The sequence below is a fragment of the Podarcis filfolensis genome, assembly GCF_964270895.1.
Source record: "Podarcis filfolensis genome assembly, chromosome: 8".
Taxonomy (NCBI): domain Eukaryota; kingdom Metazoa; phylum Chordata; class Lepidosauria; order Squamata; family Lacertidae; genus Podarcis; species Podarcis filfolensis.
This window is the reverse complement of record NC_139611.1, coordinates 85154926-85173948: the sequence shown is the minus strand read 5'-3', so window position 1 is coordinate 85173948 and position 19023 is coordinate 85154926. Positions and strand designations below refer to the sequence as shown.

General features: G+C 44.0%; 1 protein-coding gene and 1 long non-coding RNA gene across 11 annotated transcripts in view; one reads left to right on the top strand and one right to left on the bottom strand.

The window, feature by feature from the left end:
* BICRA (BRD4 interacting chromatin remodeling complex associated protein) overlaps positions 1-19023 on the bottom strand; it is a 107269-nt gene that overhangs the window by 50323 nt on the left and 37923 nt on the right. For 2 of the 10 annotated variants that reach the window (XM_083626715.1, XM_083626718.1), the window contains exon 1: positions 14351-14492. The exons of the other annotated variants lie outside the window; for them this stretch is intronic. The gene's annotated coding sequence lies outside the window, so the exon portion shown is untranslated. Of the gene's footprint in view, positions 1-14350; positions 14493-19023 lie in introns of those variants that run through there. 10 annotated transcript variants of the gene reach the window in all.
* LOC310769257 lies at positions 6688-7652 on the top strand. The gene is made up of 2 exons (XR_014551581.1): positions 6688-6810; positions 7072-7652. It is a non-coding gene; the product is annotated as an uncharacterized lncRNA (long non-coding RNA).

Below are 19023 nucleotides of genomic sequence, written 5' to 3'. Positions count from 1 at the left end.
AAATGTTTAGTGCATCGAAAATCCGTGTGCAAGAGTGGCATGGATTTTTAATATATAGGAATAGCTTTTAAAGTTGTCAACACAGATTTCAATTATGGGCCATTTTCAATAATGCAAAGGGGTGGCTCCTTATAATGATGTTTTTCCATCTCTTATTCTCTCAGACCAACACAGTACACAGTAACAACTGCCCCTATTGAATCAGGTATGCATAAGGTCAGGCTTTATTTAAAAAAATATTTACCGTCTATACTTTTCAACGAAATAAACAAGGCAGTATCCAACCAATATTATAAAATGATATAACTGTCCCGATATACCCTGAATAGGTAGAATGCTGAGCGGCTGGTGAGAGCACGCATCTTCTACTTGGGATAAGGTTTATTTGTCTTGTTTGTTTCTCATTGTTCAAATTTCTAGCCCCTAACTGCATGAAATGTAGGATTGGTAAGAGCACTTAATCCTATAGCTTGAGAAGGTTTATCCTAGTTCTCCTGTTAGCGTATTGCCATTTCATAGTATTTTAACTGGTGACTGATTGACATCATTTCATTGTACTTTACTGTATATTTTGATGTATTAATGTGCTGTTCACCGCTTTGGGGGCCTTAGGGCAGAAAACAGATATAGAAACCACCATCACAGTAAATAAATAATCCAACAGCAACAGCACCCTACCCCAAGCTACACAGCACCAAATAACGAAGAAATCAGGACTAGTGAGCCATACCACAAAACAGACTTTCAAAGAAGCGTCTTAACCCGTCATCTGACCATGCCCAATAGGATGGGTCGCTGAATCTTTCAGGGCAGTTTGTTCTGTTATCGGAATACTTCTTAATTAAAAGACACAGTTCTGGGCCTCTGCACCTCACTGGTGGAGGGAACATGCAATAAGGTCTCTCCTGATGACAGCAGTGTTACTCTGGCAAGATCTCATACCAAGTAGTCAATACCTGTTACTATTATAGTGTCTTCTTTGCCAACAGATGAGTGAACCACCATGTATCCTGGACTTGTCCTTTTTATTTTCAACCCTACCAGCATTTGATAATGTTATTATTAATAGTTCTGGTTCTGGATCCAAACCCATGTGGACCAGCTAACATTGGTTAGGCTTTGTGATTTTGCTGCAACATCACAGCACCAGTCCCTACTATGACACCTATTATAAACCTGTCACTCACTACAAAAAAACTTAAAAGAAAAATAAATAAAAAAGAAGGCGGCCAACAGATTGAGGTTGAATCCTGACAAGCCAGAAGTACTGTTTTCGGGGGCTGGTGTGGAGGACTTGTGGGTCCTGAATGGGGTAACTGTGCCCCTGAAGGACCAGATGTGCAGCCTGGGAGTCATTTTGGACTCACAGCTGTCCATGGAGGCGCAGGTCAATTCTGTGTCCAGGGCAGCTGTCTACCAGCTCCATCTGGTACACAGGCTGAGACCCTACCTGCCCACAGACTGTCTCGCCAGAGTGGTGCGTGCTCTAGTTATCTCCCACTTGGACTACTGCAATGCGCTCTACGTGGGACTACCTTTGAAGTTGAGCTGGAAACTACAACTAATCCAGAATGCAGCAGCTAGACTGGTGACAGGGTGTGGCTGCCGAGACTATATAACACCGGTCCTGAAAGACCTACATTGGCTCCCATTATGTTTCTGAGCACAATTCAAAGTGTTGGCGCTGACCTTTAAAGCCCTAAATGGCCTTGGCCCAGTATACCTGGAGGAGCATCTCCACCCCCATTGTTCAGCCAAGACACTGAGGTCCAGCACTGAAGGCCTTTTGGCAGTTCCCTCACTGCGAGAAGCGAAGTTACAGGGAACCAGGCAGAGGGCCTTCTTGGTGGTGGTGTCCGCCCTGTGGAATGCCCCCCCCCTCAGATGTCAAGGAAATAAACAACTATCTGACTTTTAGAAGACATCTGAAAGCAGCCCTGTTTGGGGAAGTTCTTAATGTTTGATTCTATTTTTAACACTCTGTTGGGAGCCACGCAGAGTGGCTGGGGAAACCCAGCCAGATCAGCAGGGTATAAATAATAAATTGTTGCTCTTGTTGTTGGTTTCATGGGGATGATTTTTGGACTAGGGAAAGGTTAAGGTTTTGTTCATTTTTGTTTATTTGTTAATTAATTAGTGGGTCTGAGAATGCTTTATTATTTGAGTATGTGTTTTTAATGGGTGTTATATGACCTCCACTCCCCCCGCCATGTAATAATAATAATAATAATAATAATAATAATAATAATAATAATAATAAATTTTATTTATATCCTGCCCTCCCCAGCCGAAGCTGGGCTCAGGGCGGCTAACAACAATCAAATAATCCAACATTCTAAAAACATTTCATTATAAAAATTAATTAAAATCAAATTGATGGCAACCATTAAGCAAAATTCTGTGCAGATTGCCAGAGGAGGGAGTCAGGCTGCGCCCTGACCAAAGGCCTGGTGGAACAGCTCTGTCTTGCAGGCCCTGCGGAAAGATGTGAGGTCCCGCAGGGCCCTAGTCTCTTGTGACAGAGCGTTCCACCAGATTGGAGCCGCAGCCGAGAAAGCCCTGGCTCTAGTTGAGGCCAGCCTAACCTCTCTGTGGCCTGGGACCTTCAGGATGTTTTTATTTGCAGACTGTAAGTTCCTCTGTGGGACATACCAGGAGAGGTGGTCCCGTAGGTACGAGGGTCCTAGGCCGTATAGGGCTTTAAAGGTTAAAACCAGCACCTTAAACCTGATCCTGTACTCCACCGGGAGCCAGTGCAGCTGGTATAGTACCCGATGAATGTGATCTCGCAGTGAAGACCCCATAAGGAGTCTCGCCGCAACATTCTGCACCCGCTTGAGTTTCTGGGTCAGTCTCAAGGGCAGCCCCACGTAGAGCGAGTTACAATAATCCAGTCTGGAGGTGACCGTCGCGTGGATCACAGTGGCTAGGTCAGGGCGAGAGAGATAAGGAGCCAACTGCTTAGCTTGGCGGAGATGAAAAAATGCCGCCTTTGTTATAGCTGTAATCTGCGCCTCCATAGAGAGGGAGGTATCAAAGATTACACCCAAACTCTTAACGGACAGTGCTGGCACTAATTGCACCCCCGCAAGAGATGGGAGTTGCCCCCTCAATCCCATATCGTCCCGTCCCAGCCAGAGGACCTCTGTCTTCGAAGGATTTAACTTCAACCGGCTCCCACGTAACCATCCAGCCACAGCTTCCAGACATCTGGTCAGTGTGTCTGGGGCCGAGTCAGGATGGCCATCCATCAACAGATAGAGTTGGGTGTCATCGGCATACTGATGGCAACCCAGCCCAAAACTCCGGACAAGCTGGGCGAGGGGACGCATAAAGATGTTAAAAAGCATCGGGGAGAGTATCGCACCCTGAGGCACTCCACACACCAAGGAGTGGCGCGATGACAATTCCCCCCCAAGCGGCACCATCTCTCCCCGGCCAGAGAGAAACGAGCGCAGCCATTGAAGGACTGTGCCCTGGATCCCCACGTCGGCAAGGCGGTGGTCCAGGAGTTCGTGATCGACCATGTCGAAGGCTGCTGACAGGTCTAGAAGAATCAGCAGCCCCGACCCGCCTCGATCCAGCTGCCTGCAGAGATCATCTGTTAGGGTGACCAGAGCCGTCTTGGTCCCATGACCAGCGCGGAAGCCGGACTGGAATGGATCCGGAGCCGATGTTTCATCCAGAAACCTGCCAAGCTGTTCAGCAACCGCTCTCTCAATCACCTTACCCAGGAATGGAAGATTCGAAACCGGGCGGTAATTGGATAGATCTAAGGGATCTAATGATGTTTTCTTTAAGAGCGGGCGCACCACTGCCTCCTTCAGCTCCCCTGGGAATATCCCGGTGCCAAGGGACAAATTGATGATATCCCCCAGGGGGGCCCGCACCTCATCTGGACACGCTCTAATCAGCCAAGACGGGCACGGGTCGAGAGGACAGGTGGTGGGCTTTCCAGCTTGGAGGAGTCTGTCCACATCGGCTGGGGATATACATTGTATATCTCATCATCATCAACCTTTTATTCGACCGTCAGTCAGAAAAAAGTACATTTGTCAATACACAGTTAAAACATCCAGGAAGATTTTAGAACTTAGCCAACACTAAAATGGGCTAAACAGATAGCCCCATATCAATACAGTCAATTATAGTCTTGCGACGCTTAAAAGCTAAAAAAAGAAATTTGGCCACCAAGGAAGGTATAACTCTAGTGACATTATTCAGCAAGTGTAAAACCTGGTTTTCTCCGGGTAGGAAGCTAAATTGACATAGGTGTGGGTCTATAAAATTTTGTCTAAGCTCTGCATAAGAAGGGCAAGTCAAGAGAATGTGTTCAGTGGACTCAACCACACCCATGGCACAATGACAGGTTCTCTGGGCGTATGGTACTCCCCTGTACCTTCCCCACAATATCGCAGAGTCAAGGACATTTAATCTAGCCGCTGTAAGAAGTCTGCGGTCTTCAACATAGTGGATTTCTGCAAGGTAGGGGGCTGGTATGGTCCGATAAATCTGGTCCCCTAGGAACATCCCTGGTTTTACCAGGGCTATGTCCTCTTGTCTGGCAATGTCACTCAGTCTCCGGGAGATCACAGCTCTAGCTGGATTGTACGTCATAGACTCAAAGTAAAGGTGAGACAATCCGCAGGATTGAACCTTGTTAATGACCTCCCTTTCCCACGATGATTGGAAATCGTCCCTCAATATCAAGGGGGCAATACCCACTGGTTTAAAACAAAGCTTGAGCCATAGCCAGAGCTTCGTCTTCAAGGCCACATACCGTAGAGCTTGCCAGCCGACCTCTAATCTCATAACCGCACCCGCTACAGAGGGGGGAATCCTAAGGATGGCTCTAAGGAATCGCGTTTGGATAGAATCCAGTTTCAAAAAATCCCTACAGGAGCCTAAAGAGATGCCCACCAAAAGAAGGGGGAGGACTTTCATTTGAAAGAGTCTCAAAGCTATCTTCACTGATTGAGCCTGATTCTTAGCATGTAGAGATCTAATCTGGATGGCTGCTTTAGATGCATTAGTTGTTATATAGTCTCTATGGGCCAGAAAAGACCTATTTGACCGTATTACTTGTCCCAGATATTTGTATATCTTTTTCTTTGTGTAAGTTCCTTGAAGACCTTTGTGAGACAAACAACTAAAAAGTCTAATAAAAAAAGGAAAATATTTTTATTGTTTTGTAAACTTCTTCGAGGTTTTCTTACAATCAAGCAGTATACAAATTTTGTGGGGGGGGGGAGAATAAATCAGCATAGCATAGCATCAGCAGCATAGCAGACTTCAGCAGGGTTTCCGAAGGGGGTTCAAATTTATCCCTTGAGGTTGATTGGACTGTGCTGGGAGGTGGGGAATAAAGATCATGGGGTTGAAAAGGGTCTCGAATGGAAAAGAAGTTTACAAGGTATTGTGCAAAAGGGGGGGGGGGAGAAAAAAGGAACTATGAGCCTCAGAAATAACGGGCATTGGCCTATGCAGAGTGTATCTCCCTTGCCAATTAGGAAGCTCTTATTTAGTAAGATAAGGGACGCGGGTGGTGCTGTGGGTTAAACCACAGAGCATTGCCGATCAGAAGGTCAGCGGTTCGAACCCCTGTGACGGGGTGGGCTCCCGTTGCTCGGTCCCGGCTCCTGCCAACCTAGCAGTTCGAAAGCACGTCAAAGTGCAAGTAGATAAATAGGTACCGCTCTGGCAGGAAGGTAAACAGCGTTTCCATGCGCTGCTCTGGTTCGCCAGAAGCGGCTTAGTCATGCTAGCCACATGACCTGGAAGCTGTATGCCGGCTCCCTTGGCCAATAAAGCGAGATGAGCACCGCAACCCCAGAGTCGGTCACAACTGGACCTAATGTTCAGGGGTCCCTTTACCTTTTATTTAGTAAGATGGTTCTACAATACAACAGTATTCCCAGACCATGCTGCCTTATTGTTTTGCTCCCTTTTTTATGTTTTATGACTCCTAGTAATGGTGACTAATGATCAATGAATGTTGATTATATACTGATATTTCTTAACTTTTTTCTTAACTTGGGTTGGGGCTGATGACAACCTTATAAGCTATTCAAAGGGTCAATGAATTCAGAAGTTTGGGAAATGCTGGATTAGAGCATAGGCGGCCATGGGTGCCATACAGGCAACAGGGATTCGTGGCAAACCCGTGGAGGAGCAGGAGGAGCTTTGAGCTCAGATTCCAGATCTGGGGGAAATATGTCCTACCAGGACAGGAGGACAGGGTACAAGCACTCTTGGGTTATACTCTTGATTCTTCTGTTAAGCTTTTGTGTCCTTAGAGAAGCCACTTCACCTCTCCATGACTCTGTTTACCAATCAGAATATACTTGACAGCCTCCCAGGAGAGCTGCGAAGCTTGACTAATTAATGACTAAAAGGGAACCTAGAAGCCTCTTGGGAGTAAATCTAATATGTAGAAATCAGGTATTCTTAGCATGATAGTTTCCATTTTAAAATTCTACAATACAAGAAAAACATAATAACCTTAGGTTTAAAAAACTGCAGCCATTTGACATATATTCCAAATTCTGAAAGCATTTCTGAAAGCTTTCAGCAGCAGAAGCAGATCGGCTCTGTGCTCTTTTATAGTTTAGAGTAAAAACCTGCATAAGGAGGAACAACTACCTGGCTTCTGTAGGTGAGGAGCAAGATCATAACTAGCACTTGAGGAATATGTTGCTTAAGTAAGGCTGGGAACCAGCAAGGAATTAGGTGTACATGAAAGCAATGAATTCAGTGAGATGAAGTGTGCCTTGTATTTGCTATGTCATGGAAATCAAAGGGATAGTTACCGTATTTTTCGCTCTATAAGACGCACCAGACCATAAGACGCACCTAGTTTTTGGAGGTGGAAAACAAGAAAAAAAATATTCTGATTCTCAGAAGCCAGAACAACAAGAGGGATCGCTGTGCAGCGAAAGCAGCGATCCCTCTTGCTGTTCTGGCTTCTGGGATAGCTGTGCAGCCTGCATGCTCTCCATAAGACGCACACACATTTTGCCTTACTTTTTAGGAGGGAAAAAGTGAGTCTTATAGAGCAAAAAATACGGTAAGTCCTGGGCAAGAGTAAATACTATTGTGGTATGTAGTTCCCTTGGTAACTTTACCATTTAACCAACAGTCAAGTTATATCATGGATGTGCCAACTTTTAGGAGAAAGGGATGTGAGTGGTGCTGTGGTCTAAACCACTGAGCCTCATGGGCTTGCCGATCAGAAGGTTGGCAGTTTGAATCCGCCTGGTGGGGTGAGCTCCTGTTACTGTCCCAGCTTCTGCCAACCTTGCAGTTCAAAAGCATGTGAGCACAAGTAGATGAATAGGTACTGCTACGACGGGAAGGTAAATGGCATTTCCGTGCACTCTGGTTTCTGTCACGGTGTTCCATTGCACCAGAAGCAGGTTAGTCATGCTGGTCACATGACCTGGAAAGCTGTTTGTGGACAAACGCCAGGTCCCTCGGCCTGAAGCGAGATGAGGACCGCACCCCATAGTTGCCTTTGACTGGACGTAACCGTCCAGGGGTCCTTTACCTTACCTTACCTTACCACTGACAATTAATTACAAGATTCCTGATTACAGTTTCATTCTTTTAGAAGTCAAACGAGTGAAGAGAAAGAGAGATAGCCTGAGAAACAACTGACTCATGCTACTGTACTTCCTGTTTCATGTCAGCAGTTTTTTCAGAAAGGACCAGCTTCCAAGTACTTTACATCAACAATATTGTACAAGCCAACTGTTGTTTTCATGTTTCCGAGTTCTCTTTGTAAAAGCTCTCAATAGAGCAAGAACAGTACATATAACTTTATATGATCACCTTCATAGCTATTAATTACTTTGCTGTTTAACCATCTCTTGGCTTAATATTCTTAATATATGAGGCTTATAAACACTAATGAATCTACCACCAAGCCTGATCTGCTTTTTATATACCACCACCAAGCCATGCCTGGTTTGCTTCTCACCCTTTCACAATTTTCCCTTCCTGTTTGAAGATTTACTGTATTCTCTGATAGCCAGAAAAAGATGTCTGAGCTAAACATTTTACTTTAAAAGAAACACCATATTTTAAAAAGTTGGGCAAAAAGTTTGCCTGAAATCTGCTCACAGGCAAATTGAATCCTATTAAGTTAGCTATTATTCTTTATGTATTCTACATATGCTTTCCTTTTGTTATTTCGGTGTAAATAGGCAAAGATTATCTTATGCACAAGTTCTATTTCCCCTCAGAAATTATGCCATAATTTCTATACTTAGTCTAATCTTACAAAACAAGCTGTTTCTTCCACTCCCTGTGACATCCACCAACCAATTTCTGACTCTTTTACTAATTTACATAGTGTAATTTGCATAGGGCAATTAAGCTAATTTACATAGGACAATTTTACTAGCAAAATTTACTTAGAGAGTGATTTAATTTGGCATATTTTACTTGCATTTAGTAAACAAAACTAAAAATGTTGACACTGCCAAGTTTGACTAAAATGGCATTTGCAATTGGCATTCATTCATTGTTGTTATTGTTATTTATTCAATTTATATACCACCATTTATCAAAAGATCCTAGGGCGGTGTACAACATTAAGAACACATTTTATGGAGCATAATAATAAAATATAATAAAAAACATAATAATAGATAGTATAATAACATAATAATCATAGTAACAGTCCCCCCGATCAGCTTTAACAAAAACTACCGGTATTTAATGGCCAAAGACCTGAGTCTTTTGCCTAGCATCAGAAGACATGTAATGATAGTGCCAGGCAAGTCTCTCTGACAAGAGCACTCCACTGACAGGGTGCCACCACCAAAAAGGCCTCATGTTGTGGCCCTCCAAATCCCCCGGGGAGGGGGGACATAAAGAAGGGCCTTGGATGACAAGCACAGAGTCCGGGTTGGTTCATAAATTTATGAGACAGAATATTTTCTGTGGAGGGAAAAACTTAAAATGATTCTGCCCTAGATGACTTACACTAACAAGCTTTCCCTTGTTCAGACATAACAAGTAACTGACAGTTGAAAACAGGAGTAAAAGCTTCTGATATTCTCCTATGGACTTAGAGAAATATTTGCAGGAGCCGGAGGCTTATGCATGTAATGCTAAACTAAGGTTAAAATGTGCAAATGCAACTAGTACCAATGTCAGAGCTCCTGCCAACCCAGCAGTTCGAAAGCACGTCAAGTGCAAGTAGATAAATAGGTACCGCTCCTGCGAGAAGGTAAACGGCGTTTCCGTGTGCTGCTTTGGTTCGCCAGAAGCGTCTTTTTCATGCTGGCCACATGACCCAGAAGCTGTACACCGGCTCCCTCGGCCAGTAAATAAGAATAATAATAATAATAATTTATATGCCGCCCATCTGGCTAGGTTTTTCCAGCCACTCTAGGTGGCTTCCAACAGAATATTAAAATACAATAACTTATTAAACATTAAAAGCTTCCCTAAACAGGGCTGCCTTCAGATGTCTTCTAAAAGTCTGATAGTTGTTTTTCTCTTTAACATCCAGTGGGAGGGTGTTCCACAGGGCAGGTGCCACTATCGAGAAGGCCCTCTGCCTGGCTCCCTGTAACTTGGCTTCTCGCAGCGAGGGAACAGCCAGAAGGCCCTCAGCACTGGACCTCAGTGTCTGGGCAGTGTCCAGGCAGTAATGCAAGATGAGCGCAGCAACCCCAGGGTCGTCCACGACTGGACCTAATGGTCAGGGGTCCCCTTACCTTTACCTTACCAATGTCAGAGAGGCAAGAGTTCTCCCATGTTCTATCTATTCTTACAGGTGCAGATGATCCCTCCTCAGAGGCTAAGACTCATCTAAACCCTGAATCAGGGACCTGGCTGCCAGTTTTCTGTTTTCAGCATTTTTCATAGCACACAGCTATGCTCACCAAGTAAGTTCACCTTTTCTTGGTGTTCCTTGCCTAGACATACCAGTACAAGGCTCTCCCCTCTGAAGAAAGTAGTGAAGTGGCTTTTAAATAGGGCAGCAATCAGAAAATGACCAAAGCTTACACACACCTCAAGGCAAATACCGGTATATTTACAGTGGTACCTCCAGTTACGAACTTGATTCGTTCCGGAGGTCCATTCTTAACTCGAAACCGTTCAAGCGCGCTTCCGCTAATGGGGCCTCCCACTGCCGCCCCGCAACTTCCGCTCACATCCTGGGGCAAAGATAGTTACCGGGAGCAACTACTTCCTAGTTAGCGGAGCTCGTTACCCGAAGCCTTTGTAAGGAGGACGGTACGTAACCCGAGGTTCCACTGTATAGAAGAGCATACAAGTTAAATCAGCTCAGCTGTACTGAGCTGAGCAGGCAAGAGGCATATTTTTCTCCCTCTGTTCTGTTGCATTCTGATAAGGTGCTTATGCAATGCTTAAATCTCATTTTAATTGTGACAAACCACTTTCTGTTAATGGATTAAAGAACTGAAGGAAGGATTTGTATTATTTATATAGTTAATTATTTTCATTTTTCTCCCCTTCGCCCACATCTAGAACACATGTTTTACTGACACTAGTCTGGTTGCAGTTCATCCACATACACCCCCGCCACCACTTTGAGGTTTCATACATCTGATCCCGTCTTGCTGTCACAAGCAAGTATTTCTGATATCTCCCCTGGAGGATTTGTTGCATTACTCACACAGAGCAAAAGTACAACTGTGCTTACTCATGCTTTGTAAATATTCTTGAATATAAGTATTTGGGAGAGCTGGGAGACACTTCCACAAAGCTACAAGCACGCAAGGCATGCAGAGGGGAAAATGAAATCCATCAAAACACTTTTCAATTAAAGGGTTATTAAAGAGAAGGGGGGAGAAGAGAAGGGGAGTTGCACCCATTTTATTTCTCACATGTTCAGGTTAACTATTTTTTATTTTAAAATATTGTGATGGCTAAGAAACCATAATGAGGCACCACAATCCTGGGACTACTTGTGAGTAAGTGGTTTCAGGAGAGCAGCCAAACTCTTGAAGAGGAAAAAAAGATCAGAGCCAAGAATGGGGCTCTTATTTTCCAAATGATGGTTTGCTAAATTTGGAAGGAATTAGATTATTTTTTAAAAAAGACAAAAATATGTTTATTGTAGTGTAGCCCAGATTCTAAGAAAGAAAAATGTTCCTATGCCCTTACTTTCTTTCTGCATCAAATGTTATTTCTCGTTTTTATTTATCAGAACAGAGGAGAACATATTTTTGGCAACAGGAATGTTTAAATGTTTCGGTAACAGCTGTGCAAATGCATACTGAATTGACTGTAATAATATTAGGAGCCGAGCTACAGTTTCTTTTGCAGCTTCTCATTCTGTTCAAAGCAGGGAGAAGCTTACTGCCAACAGTAGTTCCAACTCGATTTATTATGCGATAACACTTGATGTTAAGTCTATTTTTAGAACTCATATGCGCGTGTGCCACACACTTGTGAAACCAGGAAGAGGCAACAAAGCAAGGAAAAAAGGAAAAAAACCTTCCAGTGACACAATCTGCAGTGGAGGTGATACTGAAGCCTCCATCTGCAACACAGTGACAAAACAAACAAACAAGTCCTCCCAGATGTTTGAAACTCTCTTGCTTACTACACTTTCACTGCTAAACAATAGCAATAGCTAAACCGTGGCACAGAGAATGGTCTGAGGGACATGATGCAGCTTTACTGTAAGCTCCCTGGAAGAGAGACATTATTATTATTATTAGCATGTATGCCATGCCTTTCTAGCACATTTTGAAGATTCTGAACTTAGAGTAAGTAAAAGTGATAAGTGAAGCAGCATTATCAACAATGGGACGTGGGTGGTGCTGTGGTCTAAACCACAGAGCCTAGGGCTTGCCGATCAGAAGGTCGGCGGTTTGAATCCCCGCGATGGGGTGAGCTCCCGTTGTTTGGTCCCAGCTCCTGCCAACCTAGCAGTTTGAAAGCACATCAAAGCGTAAGTAGATAAATAGGTACCACTCTGGCGGGAAGGTCATATCTGTGTGCTGCTCTGGTTTGCCAGAAGCGGCTTAGTCATGCTGGCCACATGACCTGGAAGCTGTCTGCAGACAAATGCCAGCTCCCTCAGCCTCTAGAGTGAGACAAAAGCACAACCCCAGAGTCATCTGCAACTAGACCTAACGGTCAGGGGTACCTTTACCTATTATCAACAACATGGAAAGTCAGGAGAAGCCCCAAAGCTCTGGCCAGGGCCATAGGAGCCAATTATTAGGGGCCGAGGTCCCTTTGGCTCCCCCAATAAAATATTTGAGGGGACTGCCCCCCACCAGTTTATGGGCATTACCATTCAAGTGGTGCGCATGCACCACGTCTTGTGATCAATTATGCGGGGCAGGGCTTACCTGAACCCCCCCAATATCTTATTCAAGTTGACACCTCTGGCTAGGGCCATCTCTCAGGTGCTTATTTTACATCATACTTTCTCATAGCAGCCTAGAGGAACAGAGGTAACCAGTTTGTATGAAGCCAAATGATTTGTCCAGGTAGCTAAGTATTGCCTACTCCTGAATCTCCTTTTCCACTGGCAAATGTCTTCCCCATCATCTGCTACCTGATCCTTTCAAGTGGAGATACCAAGGACTGAACACAGGGCTTTCTGCATGAAAAAACATGTGCTACTACTGAGCTATGGTCCTTCGCAAAAGAGAGCAAGCAGAATGTACAACCTGCACCTGTGGGGCCTAGTGGCTGCCATGCCCCGTTAAAGTGTGTTGGCAAATTTCACTTCAGAATTAACTTTTCCATACATCTTAGGAAAGCATGCAAGTCACTTTTTGTTCTTCCTTATTTTGAATAATAGAGGAAGTTAATCCTCTGAGTATTCCATATCAACATAATTAGAGGTTGCAATTAAAGTACATCGTCTTACGGGGGCGGGGGAATTCTGTGCTAACATACAGTCTATTGGATACTTAGGCATGTAAGAATACTTCTCAGGCATGGCTTTTCATGCAGATAGTAAGCCCAAGAGTGTCATCTCTTGAAAGCTAACAGCTTGTTAGGTAGGTAAATGTCACCTACGATTGCCAACAGGAGGCAGTGTAATTAGCATAGAACTGCAAGGCAACTTTGGAAGCCAGGAGGAAAACGTATTTTGTGACTGAGGCTGAAATCTACAGAATTTGCAGCCTGGCATACTTGAGAAGGCTTAGCCCCACTGGCTCCAAATGGGGAAAAGCTGGCTTATGTTTATGGCTCCTGGATAGCAGAAAATCAGATCAAGAGCAGTGTGTGTAACAGGAATGCAGCACTTCCTGCAGGTATTAACCCTTCAGTATCCTTACTAGGAGCTTACTATGTCAACCCAAAGGATGTATTACTTTATCCAAGTTGCAAACTTTTGATGTGGTGAAGGCACTTTGTGCCTCCAATCTGGCCCTATAGCTTTGCTATTCCTGGCGGCACTGTTGCCCCTCCCCTCAACACACTTCTCAGAAGAATATATGTGAGCCAGCCTTACTTGCACATAAACCTACTCCCAAACTGAGACATTCAATTCACCACTCTTTTCTATGGCCCTCTCTGCACTTCCCTCCAAGACCCTGTATGAGTTTCAACAAGTATCCAGAAGAATTATACAGCTAGATCCACCCACTAAATACTGCATGTTTTTGAATTCTATTTCTGAAAACACCAGTTTCACATATAACATGATAGGCAATATTTGAAATGGAGGACAGTTTCAAAAACAGCTTGTGATGTGGCATGTGGATCTGCAGTTGAAAGGTGGGAAGGGCAGAGGAAAGACAAAAATCCCACCGCAGTCAGAGCTGTCTTAAGCATATGCGATGCCAGGGTGCAAAGATCCGCTTGGCAGCCCCCCCCCAAGGTTGCCCAGTCCCAGGCGCACAGGAGGGCGGAGCCGGCCGGCCGCCTCAGCATCTCACTGGCTCTGTTGCCCCCGAACGTGCGGTGCAGAGGTGTCCGCAGCAGAAGAGCCCGTCGCGGCGCTCCAACCAATGGGTGGGCTCTTCCCCAGACTCAGCCCTCAGGTCCCGGACTCTCGGCCTGGCGCCCCTGAGAGCCTGGCGCCCGGGTGCCCCACACCCCTAGCAACTATGGGTAAGACGCCCCTGGCAGGCGTATACCCACACCTAACCTACACCCCTTCTGTTGTGCCGAAAGCAGTTCTTTGGAACTTGGTCAATGTGGTTGTAGCCAATGCAGTAATAAGTTAAAGTCACTTAGAAGTATACTTGTTCTGCTGGTAAAATGTTTTGCACAAGCAAACACTTACGCAAGAGAATTGCTGGCAATTCTGTTCTGCGATAGACTACACAACCTGTTGCATGAGTTCCCACTATTGCTACTGTCATACCGGATTCTTCTGTTATACATTAAAACTCACCTGTCAGCTAGCACAAGAGATACAACCCTGCGTCCTGAATGTTGTTGCTGCTCTCCCATTCAAACTTCACTGAAAACCTCAATGTCATGTTTCCACATGAATCTCTTGGTTGTAGCCTGACCTTTCTTTCCTCCACAGAGCAACCAAACTGCTGCCTTTGCTTGGCTTCCTTTTCTTTTTAAACAGAATCACCTAGTAGTCCAATGCTGTGGAATACTACCCCTCTAATGGTTATCCAGGGGTAAAGCTGATCTTGGTCTTATACACAAGCACATAATGGGCATTTGTACACATCACAAAGTTGCCCTTTCTGAATCTGTCCAACATGGAAACAGAAGCAGCTGGTTATCCTTCAAGGAAGATCAGCAGACACTTGGGAAGGTGACAACAGGAAAGGACAAAATAAAAGAAGCGCCCTGCAGGATCAGACCAAAAAGTATGCCTAGTCTAGCAACCTGTTTCCCCACAGAGGCTACCTGTACCTTCTGGAAAACCTACAAGCAAGAATAAGTGACTGTTCTGTTGCGCCTTTTAGAAGTGGTAAGCCAGGAGGTGCCACAACATAGCCATTAACAGTCTATGAGTTTCCTAATCCCCCTTTAAAGCCATCTTATTGGCACCACCCTATTGGTTGACACCAAATTCTATACACGAGTTGTGGTTTTACCACTTCAATTGTGGATCCTATGGTGGTAGCAGCCATCCTCCAAATGCTCACACACAACCACTTTGACCAACCAATACTTGTAAGTGTGAGGCTTTGTGTGAGACCGAGACAGAGGTGACAGAAGCAACCCAAAGTCTTCATGGATTATGTCTGAAGTAGTACAACTATTGGCCCAAGGTACATCACAGAGCACAGCATAGGGTTAAAAGATCTCAAATGATCTCCTCAAATGGATGATATTCTTATAAATAATGTGGGGCTAGACAGACCTTTCTCTGAGCTATTTCTTGTGTTTGTTCCTAAGCTAGGAACAATGGACATATATTAGTTATGCCTCAGAGATTCAGTGTATGTACACGTTGTAATTTTTAAAACACACTGGTGTACCACAGGAATTTCTCTCTCTCTCTTGCTTTTTTTTTTTTTTAAAGTACGCCATGTAAGCTTCAAAGCCCAAACCTTTTCTAGACCCTCAAGCTACCCAACCTTTCAAGGCCTAAGTGACTAGTCAAGCCAAAAGACTAGTCAAGAAAAAGTTGGGGAGGACCTGCTCCCCTCTTTACCAGGTGCAGCTATAAAAAGTAGTTCCCCTTAAGCATCCTTTAGCTCCTGCCCCACAGGGACAGTAAGGTAAAGGACCCCCGGATGGTTAAGTCCAGTCAAAGGTGACCATGGGGTGTGGTGCTCATCTAGCTTCAGGCCAAGGGAGCCGGCGTTTGTCCACAGGCAGCTTTTCTGGGTCATGTGACTAGCATGACTAAACCGCTTCTCGCACAACGGAACACAGTGACGGAAGTCAGAGTACACGAAACGCCGTTTACCTTTCCGCAGCAGCGGTACCTATTTATCTACTTGCACTGGCGTGCTTTCAAACTGCCAAGTTGGCAGGAGCTGGGACAGAGCAACAGGAGCTCACCCCATCACGAGGATTCAAACTGCTGACCTTCCACAGCACTACCCACGTCCCTGCAAGGACAGTAGACAGCAACAAAAGTGCAGCTGCTGGTGCTGCTGTTTTGATGGTCAGCGTCATTTTTTTGCTTTTTACTTTTTCTAATATGCCTTGACTTTCTCTGCAAAATGGAAAATACTAAAACAAACAAATGTAACTCAACATGGGGAACCTATCAGCTCCAGCAATCTGTTCTAGCCAGTGGGGCCAGTGGTTGAGGATGATGGGAATTGCTGTCCAATAATATCTGGAGGGCTAAAGGTTTCCCAGCCCTGATCTAATGTTTACTTGATGGGTAAAAAGGTAAAGGCAAAGGACTCCTGACAGTTAAGTCCAGTCGCAGATGCGCTCATCTTGCTTTACAGGCTGAGGGAGCCAGTGTTTGTCCGCAGACAGTTTTTCGGGTCATGTGGCCAGCATGACTAAGCCGCTTCTGGCGAACCAGAGCAGCGCACGGAAACGCCGTTTACCTTCCTGCCAGAGTGGTACCTACTTATCTACTTGCACTTGCGTGCTTTCAAACTGCTAGGTTGGCAGGAGCTGAGATCGAGCAACGGGAGCTCACCCCATCATGGGGATTTGAACCGCCGACCTTCTGATCGGCAAGCCCAAGAGGCTCCAGTAGTTTATTTTAGATGCAATTTTTCTATTACTATGTTAGTACGATAGCATTATGCAATTAACAGAACAGAATGCTTCTAATTTGGGTTACAAACTTGCTATTGCTGCTTTTACTAGCAGCTTGGCATGTAGAAATTCAGCCAGCAATGCTTTTCCCACTTGAAACCTCTCTGTTTACCTGCCACATTTTTCGTGTTAGGCTGCTCCTACAGAAGCCTTGCATTGAAGTACTAGCCTCGACGTTACTGGTGACCAGGAACTACATTCAGGGGAGCACATGAAATTCCACATAGGCAACTGGGGAGAGATGAAGGAAGGACAGGGGTGTTCCTGCTCTCCACTGCACCCAGCATAGAAATGATGTGGAATTCTCCATCCCTCCTCTGCCAACCCCCAGGAAGCTAGTAAAAATAAAATAAAATTGCACAGTAGTAATTTATATTTACCAGGTTGTGTTAAAAGGCAAAGGAGCAGGACTAAGGCTGGAGTAGTAGCACTACTATGATGAAGATGGGGTAGGAATTAGAAGGAATGGATATATAGCAAGTTACACAAGACCTCAGGCTATGTGAGAAACTCACATTTGCAGCATGGCAGCAAAAATATGAAAACAAAAGTTGCATCTCAGTTGCCAGACTAAATTACTATGTAATTTGAGAGCTACTGTACCATCTGATTTATAAAAGAGATCCCCCGCCTCACTCCTCCCCAAAAAGGCTTGCTATTTACATCATGGTGTAAATGTGAAAGCAGAATTGCTTTTATGTTTGGAAATTACTGTCTCTCTCTGTTTCTGATGTAATGAACAAACCAATCTTAGTTGATGAAGTATCCCAGTGTAAGTACTTAAAGAGAAATAAAAGTTTCTTAACTGGGTTATACAGCAGTTCATTTGCAGGGGTTATGAAAGGCTTGCCTAGAATATTTCATTTATGTTAAGTTGGTTCAAGGAACTGTGCTGTGTTGTGGTAAATATAACTTGTATTCTATGAAGCTGGTGGAAGTGAAGCTGATTCCCCACTTTTCTCTTTCTGCAAGTGTTCACTTTTTTCTTTCTTTCTTTCTTTTTCTTTCTTTTTTGCTGCTGTGCCATTGCTTTTCAGAAAGTAATAACAAAAAAAAACTCACCAGATACTGCATACATCTGTTATTTTATTAAGTCAAGCTAGGGAGCCCATTTAAAGCTCCACAATTTAAGAAATAGAAGCATCTGCTATTTCCTTGATGACTAGATTCATGCATTACAAAACTAGCTGATCTCCAAACACAGGGTTTCTTGGAGCCAAATAGGCAAAAGAAAGTTTTAAAAATATCAGCACACACAGCGGTAGATGTTGGTGTCAATCTTAAGAGGGGTTCCCTGAAAAGAATGAAACCTTAGCAATGTATTCCCCCACTCCGCCCCCGGGTCAACTTGTCTTATATTTGTTGATTTGGCACAGCACAACAATGAGTACAAAAGCAACTGCATTTGTCTGGAGATTTCATTAATAGTATTTATATTAGTATTTAGATCAGTGTTTCTACTTAGCACTCCACATGCTTCATGTACATATCACGGGAAGGAGTATACAGCTGAGGATTTCAAATGCTAACCAATGATTCCTTGTACACATTGTACACATTTAGCAATGGAAATGCCTGTTCTAATTATCATCTTATAGAGGTTGGCTAGCCATCTGTCATGGATGTTTTAGTTGGACTAGATGACCCTTGGGGTCCCTTCCAACTCTAAGACTCTATGCTTATATGAAAAGAGAAAAGGAAATATTCCAAGAAAGGGGAGGAGATAAAAAGACAGTCAACAAACAGTGGAACACCACAATAAAAATATATAGTATATAGCCCATTTGTGGAGACAAAATTTTCATAGTATCTGATTTCCTCAGCCCTTTTATAAAATTCAGTTGAAAAGTTGCATATTGTTATTGGTTTCTCAACTTAACACATTGCACAGTAATAAAGCAAGGAGACTCTAATGGCAACAAACCTGCTTGATTTGCCAATAAAAATCAGGATACTGACAATTATTAAACCCATCAATCTGAACTGTTTTAACCATGGACAATTCCCAAGGTATTCAAAAGCATGAACAAGTTTCATTTGCCCTGAACACAATGTTTAGTACGGCTCTCTTTTTTAAAAGATTATATATATGGGCCTCGCTCTGGCACCTTTATGATCCTTCAAGACTTTCCTACCATATTTAATGTGAAACATGACAGTCAACAAACCAACAACAACAAAGGATTTCACTTTACGATTCCCCCTAAAAGTTAATGCCTTGTGCAGTAGTATTTTTAAACGGCAGAACTAACAGCAATGCTTGACGAAAGTTATTCTGCTTTGTAAATTAAAGAGATGGATTGGAGAACTTAGTATTAGTTCATGCAAGACATTGTCTTCCAAAAATATTTTAGAGCAGATGAGACA